Consider the following 10,788-nt stretch of genomic DNA (forward strand, 5'->3'; position numbering starts at 1 on the left):
GCTAAATATGGAAATCAAAGACTGTTACCAGCCCAACACAAAAACACATTTAAGCACAGAGACCATTAACACTGTAAAACAACCACACAAACGAGTCTGCATAACCAGCTAACAACATGACAACAGGATCAAATCTTCACATATCAATATTAACCTTGGAAGTAAACAGATAAAATGCCTCAATTAAAAGGCACAGAGTAGCAAGTTGGATAAAGAAGCAAGACCCAACTGTATGTAGTCTTCAAGAGGACCATCTGACATGCAATGACACCCACAGACTCAAAGTAAAGAAGTGGAGAAAAATCTATCAAGCAAACAGAAAACAGAAAAAAGTAGGAGTTACTATTCTAATTTCAGGCAAAACAGACTTTAAACCAACAAAGATCAAAAACAACAAAGAGGGTTACATAATGGTAAAGGGTTCAATTCAACAAGAAGACATAGCTATCCTAAATATATATGCACCCAACACAGGAGCACCCAGATTCATATAGCAAGTTCTTAGAGATCCACAAAGAGACTTAGACAAACACGCAATATTAGTGGGAGACTTCAACACCCCACTGACAGATCATTGAGATAGAAAACTAACAAAGATATTTGGGACCTGAACCTGACACTTGACCAAATGGGCCTAAACAACATCTACAGAACTCTCCACACAAAACCAAAAGAATATACATTTGTCTCATCTGCACATGGCACATGCTCTAAAATTAACCACACAGTTGATCATAAAACAACCCTCAGCAAATTTAAAAAGACCAAAATCTTGCCAAACACATTCTCAGACCACAGTGCAATAAAAATAGAAATCAGTATGAAGAAAATCACTCAAAATCACACAACTACATGGAAATTAAACAACCTGCTCCTGAATGACTTTTGGGTAAATTATGAAATTAAAGCGTAAATCAAGTAATGCTTTGAAGCTAATGAGAACAAAGATACACCATACTAGAATCTCTGGGAAACAGCTAAAGCAGTATTAAGAGGCAAGCTTATAGCACTAAATGCCCACATCAAAAAGGTAGAAAGACCACAAATTAACAACCTAACATCCTACCTGAAGGAATTAGAAAAACAAGAATGAAGTAACCCCAAAGCTAGCAGAAGACAAGGAATAACCAAAATCAGAGTTGAACTGAAGGAAATTAAGATGCAAAAAAACCATACAAAAGATCAACAAATCAAAAGGCTGGTTATTTGAAAGGATAAATAAGATTGACAGACTGCTTGTTAGACTGATAAATAAAAAAAGAGAGAAGATACAAATAAACACAATCAGAAATGACAAAAGGGACATTACCAATGACTCCACAGAAATACACAAACTCTCGGAGACTACTGTGAACACTTCTATGCACACAAACTAGAAAACCTAGAAGAAATTGATAAATTCTTGGAAACATATGCCCTCCCATATTTGAACCAGGAGGTAATTGAATGCCTGGACAGACCAATAAGAGGTTCCAAAATTAAATCAGTAATAAAAATCCTATCAACCAGAAAAAGCACAAGACCAGATGAATTTATGGCCAAATTCTACCAGATGTATAAAGAAGAGCTGGTACCATTCCTACTGAAACCATTCCAAAAAATTCAGGAGGAGGGTCTCCACTCTAACTACTTGTATGAGACCAGCATCATCCTAATACCAAAACCTGGCAGAAACAAAAACCAAAAAAGAAAATTTCAGGCCAATATCCCCAATTAACAGAGACACAAAAATCTTCTACAAAATGCTAGCAAACCGAATGCAGCAGAACATCAAAGAGCTAATCCACCTGATTAAATAGGCTTTAACCCTTGGTTGCAAGGTTAGTTCAACATACACAAATCAATAAATGCAATTCATCACATAAATAGAACTGAAAACAAAAACCACAGAATTACCTCAAAAGATACAGAAAAGGCTATTGATAAAATTCAACATCCCTTCATGTTACAAACCCTCAACAAGCTAGGCATTGAAGGGACATACCTAAAAATAATAAGAGCCGTCTATGACAAACCCACAACCAACATCATACTGAATGGGCAAAAGCTGGAAGCATTCCCCTTGAGAACTTCAACAAGACAAGGATGCTCACTCTCATCACTCCTATTCAAATAGTACCGGAAGTCCCAGCCAGAGCCATTAGGCAAGAGAAAAAAATAAAAGCCATCCAAATAGGAAGAGAGGAAGTCTAACTATCCTTTTCTGCCAACAATATGCTTCTATACCTAGAAAACCCCATAGTCTCTGCTCAAAAGCTCCTAGATCTGATAAACAACTTCAGTAAAGTTTCAACATATATAAAACCAATGTACAAAAATCAGTATCATTTATATACATCAACAACTTCCAAGCTGAGAACCAAATCAAGAATGCAACCCTATTCACAAACACCACAAAATAAATAAAGTACCTAGGAATATAGTTAACCAGGGAGGTGAAAGATCTCTGCAATAAGAATTACAAAACATTGCTCAAAGAAATTAGAGATGACGGAAACAAATGGGAAACATTCCATGCTCATAACTGGAAAAGTCAATATTGTTAAAATGACCATACTGCCCAAAGCAATTTGCAGATTCTATGCTATTCCTATCAAACTACCTACACTATTTTTCACAGGACTAGAAAAAAACTATTTTAAAATTCATGTGGAGCTAAAAACAAGCCCAAATAGCCAAGATAATCCTAAGCAAAAAGAACAAAGCTGGAAGCATCATGTTACCTGACTTTGAACTACACAACAAGGCTATCATAACCAAAACAGCATGGCACTGATACAAAAACAGACACATAGACCAAGGGAACTGAATAGAGAGCCCAGAAATATTGCTGCACACCTATAACCATCTGATCTTCAACAAAACTGACAAAAACAAGCAATATGGAAAGGACTCCATATCCAATAAATGGTACTGGGCTAACTGGCTATCCATGTGCAGAAGATTGAAACTGGACCCCTTCCTTATACCATATACCAAAATCAGCTCAAGATGGATGAAATTTTAAATCTGAAACCTAAAATTTTTAAAACCCTGGGAAATAACCTAAGAAATATCATTCTGGACAAAGGCCCTGGTAAAGACTTCATGATGAAGATGTCAAAAGCAATTGTGACAAAAACAAAAATTGATAAATAAGACCTAATTAAACCAAAGAGCTTCTGAACAGAAAGGGAAACTATCAACAGAGTAAACAGACAACCTAGAGCATGGGAGGAAATATCTGTAAACTATGTATCTGACGAAGGTCTAATATTCAAATCTATAAGAAAGTTAAACTAATTAACAAGCAAAAACTAAACAACTCCATTAAAAAGTGAGCAAAGGACATGAATAGACATTTGTCAAAAGAAGTCACACATGTAGCCAACAGGCATATGAAAAAATACCCAGCATCACTAATTATTAGAGTAATGCAAATCAAAACCACAGTGAGATACCATCTCACACCAGTCAAAATGCCTATTATTAAAAAGCCAAAAAATAACAAGTGTTGGCGAGGTTTCAGAGTAAAGAGAATGCTTATACACTGTTGGTGGGAATGTAAATTAGTTTAGCCAGTGTGGAAAACAGTTTGCAAATTTCTCAAAGAACATAAAACAGAACTGCCTTTTGTCACAGCAATCCCATTACTGGGTACATATCTAAAGAAACATAAATTGTTCTATCATAAAGACACATACATGTGTATGTTCATCATAGCACTCTTTACAATAACAAAGACATGGAATCAATCTAAATGACCATCAATGGATAAAGAAAATGTGGTACATATATGCCATGGAATACTATTCAGTCATAAGAAAGAATGAGATGATGTTCTTTGCAGCAACATGGATGCAGGTAGAAAGCCTATCCTAAAAAATTTAATGCAGGAACAGAAAACCAAATATCACATATTCTCACTTATACATGGGAGCTCAACACTGAGTACACATGGGCACGAAGAAGGGAACAACAGACACTAGGGCCTACTTGAGGGTGGAGCAGGGAAGGAGGGAGAGGATAAAAAAACTACCTATTGGTCACTACACTTATCACCTGGGTGATGAAATAATCTGTACACCAAAACCGTGTCACACGCAATTTACCTATATAATAAACCTGCAAATGTACATTTGAACCTAAAATGAAAGCTAAGAATGATGTACTATTGCATTTTCTTCAAAACTTTACTCTTAGAGCCCATAAACAAAATCCAATGTACTACTAGTTAACTTTAATCTCTCGTTTGAAGTTTCCAATCTTATAATTCTCACAAAATCTATGCCTCCTAAACTCTAATATCCTTATGTACTTAAATAACTCTGAAATAAACTTGGAAGTTCTATCTGTATTCTCATATTTCAACAGTGATTATCTTCCAATAATAAAACAGTTAGAACTACTCACTTAGAAGGCTTTTGAAAAAGGTCTAAATGGGGACTCAATTCACAATGTCCATAAGAGGTTTTGTCTATTCAGAATGTATTTTGGCCAGTACGAACTGCATAATAGTGGAGTACTCATAATTTGTATTCCCACTATTCATCTGGCCAAGTTCAAGTTTCCTAAACTCTCAGGTTCTATTATCATCTATGATGGTGATCAATATACCCTGTATTGAGAAGATCAAGCCATGAGTCTGAGCTTCTGCTAAATGCATTTTCTAAACTAGTTTGTTCAAGGTTTTTGAGCATTCTTTTGGGTTATTCAATAACATGGAGTTCCCTGACATTGTCTTATTCTCCAGTTGTTTTTGTTCTTGTCCCTGCAAATGAATTCTAAATATTTGATGGTCAGAAACAGAATTAATTCTCCATAAAATCTTATAGGTATGGGTATAAGTGGGCATGTTGTTCTCTACCAAACCCCTAATCCCAGGAAACAGCCACCTCTAGTTGTCTGGCACTTTGAACAACTCTTCCCAGTGAAATGATGGAAGGAGGCACATTTAAGGAAAAATGTTCTCCATTAAAATGGTCATCTATTCTGCTGTGAACAATTTGTCTTGAGATAGTCTTCCTGATATTCCTAAGATTCCCCCTTATTTATCACTTCTGCCTCTGCAGACGTTCAGCCTACCTATCTGTTTTTTCCCCTTACTCTCTCTGCCTGTCCCAAAATTCTGGTTCCCCTAACTTTCAGGCCTCACATTACCTGAAACTATTGAAATATTTATAGAACACCTCTTACGTGCCAGACCCAATACCAGGCACTAAAAATACAGTCATGAGCAAGATCACCTAACATATACAGAGTAACACAGAACCTACAGAGCTTTGAGTCTAGTGGGGAAAAACAATGAAAAACAAGGAATGACAGAGGGTGGAGGGATGCCTGTGGGCAATGGGAGCAGAGAGCAGGAGTAACTGGCCCTGCCTGGAGGGCTTTCTAGTGCTATGATGGAGGATGAGTAAGGAATTAGGTGAACAGGTGAGAGGATATTCTAGAGAGAACACGTGAGACAGAACTAGATTGATTTGTTTAAGCAACTCAAAGGAATTCCACATCGAGTGTTATCCAGTGTGAGGAGATCTCCGGGTGGGGCCAGGGAAGAAATGGCCAGCTGAGAGTTTTAAGCTGGGGAGTCATGTGATTAAATTTGCATTTTAGAAGGCTCTCCTCCCTTCTTCCTGAGGACGGAGTGAAGAAACGTCCAAGCTGGTCTTGAAGGAGACTGGCATCCTGTAACACAGGTAAGAGATAAGGACTAATGTAACGTCTATGGGGTTGGAAACAGGTGGTCTGGTCTGAGAAATATTTAGGTAGAAGCATAGTTGACAGGACTCGGTGGTTGATAATAGGTGGTGGTGTGGGAGACAGAGTAGCTTAAGAAGATACCTGGTTTCTCATGAACGTGGCTGAAAGGCCAGTCAGGTCTTTCCTAGATGGTGGACATGGTGGGAGGAGCAGGCTTGAGTGTGGGGATGCGAAGTTCATCAAACTGAATTTGGATATTGGATTTGAGGTGCCTGGGAGAGAGTGGAGCTCAAATGAGAGATCATGGCATCCATATAGATTTGTGAATCTTTGGAACAGACAGAGTAATTAGAGTCATCAGAATAGGTGAGATAACTAGGAAAATATGAGTTCAGCCAGAAGCCCCTTCTCAGCCCCACCACTTCAGGGATCTGTCAGCATGGCAGCAGCCCTGAGTGACGGGCAGTGATTCCAGCTGAGGAGCAGAAAGTTTTTAATAGCATTCCCTAAAGTGTAGTCACACTGAAAAAATTGTTCCCTAAGAGAAACCACACACACACACACACACACACACACACACAGAAACCACACACACACAGAAACCACACACACACACACACACACACACACACACACACGGAGTTGATGCTCAGATAAGTTTGGGGAAATCTGTATATTATTTCCCCTGCTTAGAGAATATTAAGGACTGACAAGCTCTGCAGTAAATACCTTTTTACCATCATTTAACTCAGTTTTCTCCACAAGACAGCCCTGGCTGGAGATTACTCTGGATCTGAATGTCTCAGGGTGAAGGAAGCGGGAGACAACTAGCTTTCCCAGAGGCATGCTTCCAAGTCAGCATCACAAAGAGTGTCATCTATCTGTTCATTTATAAGATGAAAACACTGGGGCTCAGTGATTGCTTCCAGGTTTCACAGTTAGCTAGTGACGTATTTGGGTTGTCAGCTACTCCTTTGACCCAGTCTAAGAAAATTCCAGTGATGCAGCATAGTGAAAGTAGAAACACATTTTTCAAAATACGTTGATCACAGTGTTTCTCAAAAGGCATTCTCCGTGACCTGGAATTTGAATCCTAGCTCTGACATGTCTTAGTTGTATGACCTTGGGCAAATTTTCTAACCTCTTTGAGCCCCTGTTTTCTTGTATATAAATAAGGATGTAACAGTAACTAGTAGGATTATTATTAGATGCTACCATTAATAAACTGAGGCTGACAGATTGAGACTTGCTCAAGATCTCACGGCTAAAAGAGATAAAGCTGGAACTGAAACTCAGATCTTTGGCTCCAAATGTGGTGTTTCCTGTACTAACCAAATCATTTCTACCAGTGCCCCTGGGATTATGCCTTGGGGACTCACCTTCAGACAATCTTGCTCTTGAGACAGAGAAGTCTGCAAATGGTGTCCAATTAACTGAAGTCTAGAGACTGGCTGAAGCCAGACAGGGAGTGTGAGGAGGGAGCAGAGAATCTTCAGAAAGACATTCCGAAGTCTCAGGCCTAGAAAATGTTTAGAAATATTGTTTCTTGTGTTCCCCTCCAGTCTGTCTACCTGAATAGGAAACTGGTGGTGGGGCCAGGCATGCTTATTTTTGAACAAATAAACAGTTAATTCTGAGATGCCACTGTCCTTTTCTAAGCAAAAATCATCGCCAAAATTACCCTAGAATCCACCACTGCTCAGAGATCTGTGCCTGAACCAACTTGGTTATGAAGTTTTCCTTTGTTTCACGAAACTAGTTTAGGGTGGGCTGTGGGAGGAAGTTTCTAAAAAGCCACTGGGGAAGGACTGAGTCTCTGAGGCAAAAGAGGGCGGACTCAGCCTCACTTCCTCCTTCTTCTCATCTGGGCTTCCTGTCGTCACAGCACGATCATATTTTTTCGCCCTTTACTTCTCCTTTTACACAAATAGCCCCGGATACCCGTGTTACCAGCCTTGTCTCAGCCACCTCAAGGATAATCACTAAATTCTGCCTAAAGGACTGAGGAACGGTGTCTGGAAAAGGTAAGGTTGATGACATTTTAACCTCGTTTGCTGTCTAATGTGGGGTAGGGCGTATTCTTAGGGGTCTCCATATACCTCGTTAGTAACCATAAAATCTCCTGCAACTTCTCTTTCGCAAATATTTAGTGCACAAAGTAAGACAGATTAGCAAGATACTAGTAACATCCCCAAAGGCAATCAGGCCAGAAATGCTTTTACTTAATCAGGTTCCCGGTATCTAAATCTCTGAGTTGAGGCATTCACACGCCTTAATTGCTACAGAGCTTGAATTACTCTGTGTAGTAATTCCTGATGCCTGGAGCTTTCTCTGCGAGATGACAATGGGGAGATTTCCTATGTGCTCTGGTTTTCAGAAAATTGGCCTTGTGATTTTACAGTGAGGAAAGAACTCACAGCCAGAGCTGTCTTTAGAAAGACAGCTAGAAGACACAGTTCTTTTTCATTTGAGAAATTTTCTAAAGTTAAGTTAGTGACTCTTCAAAGCCACTAAATAGAAAGGTGGCTAAAAATCAAAACACCAGGATGTGCTCAGTAACTGTATTTTAAAAGGTGAAAGTTAGACACCTCTAAAGGACGTGTAGATTGTTGGCTTTTAAGGAGCAGGAAGCGCATTGTGATCCTCAGCATTTCTCCAGATTATCCTTGGTGTACAAAACGTGACCACTGATGCACGTATAAATGCAATCCCCAAAACTTGATACTGCAGTAATTTCCAATCATGTGCTGTAACTAATGACTGAGGTTGCATGAACTCAGCAAAGTGATAGCAGAGCTTTGGTCCTGACTCTCTGTGACCACCATAGGAAACTCTATATAAGAGCTTTCTTCTTCCAAGACCTGTGAGAATTTCACTTGATTACGCCCTGGAGCAGAAAGGAGAAAGTTCTCTTTGACTACACCCACCCATCTAAGAATGAGGGTTGGGAACAGGGCAGAGGGCTCTAGATTTCCAAGAGGGGTGGGGACAGGGGAGAGGGTTCTAGATTCCCAAAACACCTCAGAGCTTATTGAGCCTTGAATTAAAAAATAAAAAGCAGTCGTCTAAAACACTTTTAGAAGACACTAAAAGTGGCTTTTGGAAGAAAAAACACTTAATAATCAAGTGTTAGGTGCCTCCTGAGGCCAGGCACTGTGCTTTGGGAATTGTGGGGGAGGGAGATGAAAAGGTAGAAGGAGAATATTTATCTAGCAAACAGTCCTACTCTTAAGGAACTCCCATGGGAGATAAGAGATATCATACTATGCATGTGCTTTGGAAGAAAGCTGAGAAAAAGCAGACTCCTAGCTGCTGGATAAACAAAGAGGTTTTGCTTTCTCAATCTTGAGGAGAATCTGTACTATTTTGAAATTGTGGTTGAATGGGAGCAAAGACTGAACTGAAGCATTATTTCCTGTGATGTTTCCTGTGTGGGTCAGTTAAGAACATTTAACTTTTAAATGAAAGGATTGGGTACTTTTACATTCATGAGGAATGATTCTGAGTCCATGCCTTCACAGCTATGGTTACCACCACCTAAGTGACCTCACCTTTGTTCACTGACAAGAGGCACAAACTGGAAAGGATGAAGTCTGTCAGTCCTTCCTTTTTTATGCCCTCTGATTGACCCCTGACTGCACAGAGGCCCTTGGACTGCGGTTCTCCTTTCCCACTCCTACCCCATGGCCAGATATGGCACTTGGTGTTGGAGATACAGGATAACAGAGAAGATTATCATCTGAAAGGAGTTGTACAGTTTATTGTGGACTACAATCACAGCAATATACAAATACAGTGCAATGTGCTCTTTTCTATAATAGATGGAGAATGTGCACAAACTGTAGGAGGAGTTAGGAGTGTGCCAAAGAATCCCTGGAGAGGTGACTGGTGGGTTCACTTTCACAGAAGTATGGGTTTGCTATGGAGACATTCTAGACCAAGGGTGCTGTATATTCAAATTCAAAGAAGTGTGTACCTCCAGGCATGTTAGAAATGAGAGCGAGCAAGTGAGACTGCAGTGTAACACACCGTGCTTACAGAGTCACATGAAGTGGGAAGTCCTTTCTCCTACTTGGCACCAGAAAGTGGAGGGCAAGATCGCTGACCAGGCAGGTCCTAGGTCCAGCTCTGGGTGGGGCTATGCCCACCATGTTCACACGACAGAATTGATGGGATGTGGGGTTGAAATGAGGGAGAAGAGGCAGGTTTTTCCTTCCTCAACCTAGATTTTCACTTAGAGCAGAAGGAAGGGTGGAGCTTCTTGTGAGGTTACAGCCATTGTTTTCAGCTTAGCTTCTGTTCCAGGAAGTACTGCACTGATTCAGTTATAGTGGTTTGTTTTGCGTTCCTAGATTAGTCAGCCCAGGGCACTTCTTGTACTGAGCAAGCATCCACTATGTGTAAATCACCCTGGGCCCTAGAGACTGGGCACCTGTCGTCAGGAAGCTCCCAGGACCCATCTGCCACTGCAGGTGCAGGGCACTGAAGCAAAGTAACTCAGAGAAACCAGACAGCTGTGCAGAGCAGGACAGCATGGCTGCTGGGGCAGAGGAGGGAAGGATTGAGGTGGAGGTTGGGTGGCCAGTTTGGGAAGGCTGACTGGAGGTAGGTTCTGGAAAAGAGAAAGACATGCATTTGCAAAGTCAGTGAATGACCACTCAGAGTAAAGGCCAGGAATCTCTATGCTGAGAGTTAGATGTGAGTGCTCTCTCTTCATTATCCATTTCATAAGCACACAGCAGAATTTCTTTTTTTAAAAAATTATACTTTAAGTTCTAGGGTACATGTGCACAATGTGCAGGTTTGTTACATATGTATACATGTGCCATGTTGGTGTGCTACACCCATTAACTCGTCATTTACATTAGGTATATCTCCTAATGCTATCCCTCCCCGCTCCTGCCTCCCCATGACAGGCCCCTGTGTGTCATGTTCCTCTTCCTTTGTCCAAGTGTTCTCATTGTTCAGCTCCCACCTATGAGTGAGAATATGCAGTGTTTGGTTTTCTGTCCTTGTGATAGTTTGCTGAGAATGGTGGTTTCCAGCTTCATCCATGTCCCTACAAAGGACATGAACTCATCCTTTTTTATGGCTGCATATATTACA

The 10,788-nt window shown here is 40.3% G+C and overlaps 1 protein-coding gene across 2 annotated transcripts in view; it reads left to right on the forward strand.

Moving 5' to 3' along the window:
- Window positions 1-5,605: 5,605 nt before the first annotated feature.
- The window catches only part of CD53 (CD53 molecule), a 29,173-nt gene continuing 23,990 nt past the window's right edge, over window positions 5,606-10,788 (forward strand). The window contains exons 1-2 of one of the 2 annotated variants that reach the window (XM_012000690.1): window positions 5,606-5,678; window positions 7,614-7,706. The gene's annotated coding sequence lies outside the window, so the exon portion shown is untranslated. Of the gene's footprint in view, window positions 5,679-7,532; window positions 7,707-10,788 lie in introns of those variants that run through there. The other variant, XM_012000689.1, reaches the window with a different exon arrangement.

This window comes from Mandrillus leucophaeus, unplaced genomic scaffold (assembly GCF_000951045.1).
Source record: "Mandrillus leucophaeus isolate KB7577 unplaced genomic scaffold, Mleu.le_1.0 Scaffold64, whole genome shotgun sequence".
Taxonomy (NCBI): domain Eukaryota; kingdom Metazoa; phylum Chordata; class Mammalia; order Primates; family Cercopithecidae; genus Mandrillus; species Mandrillus leucophaeus.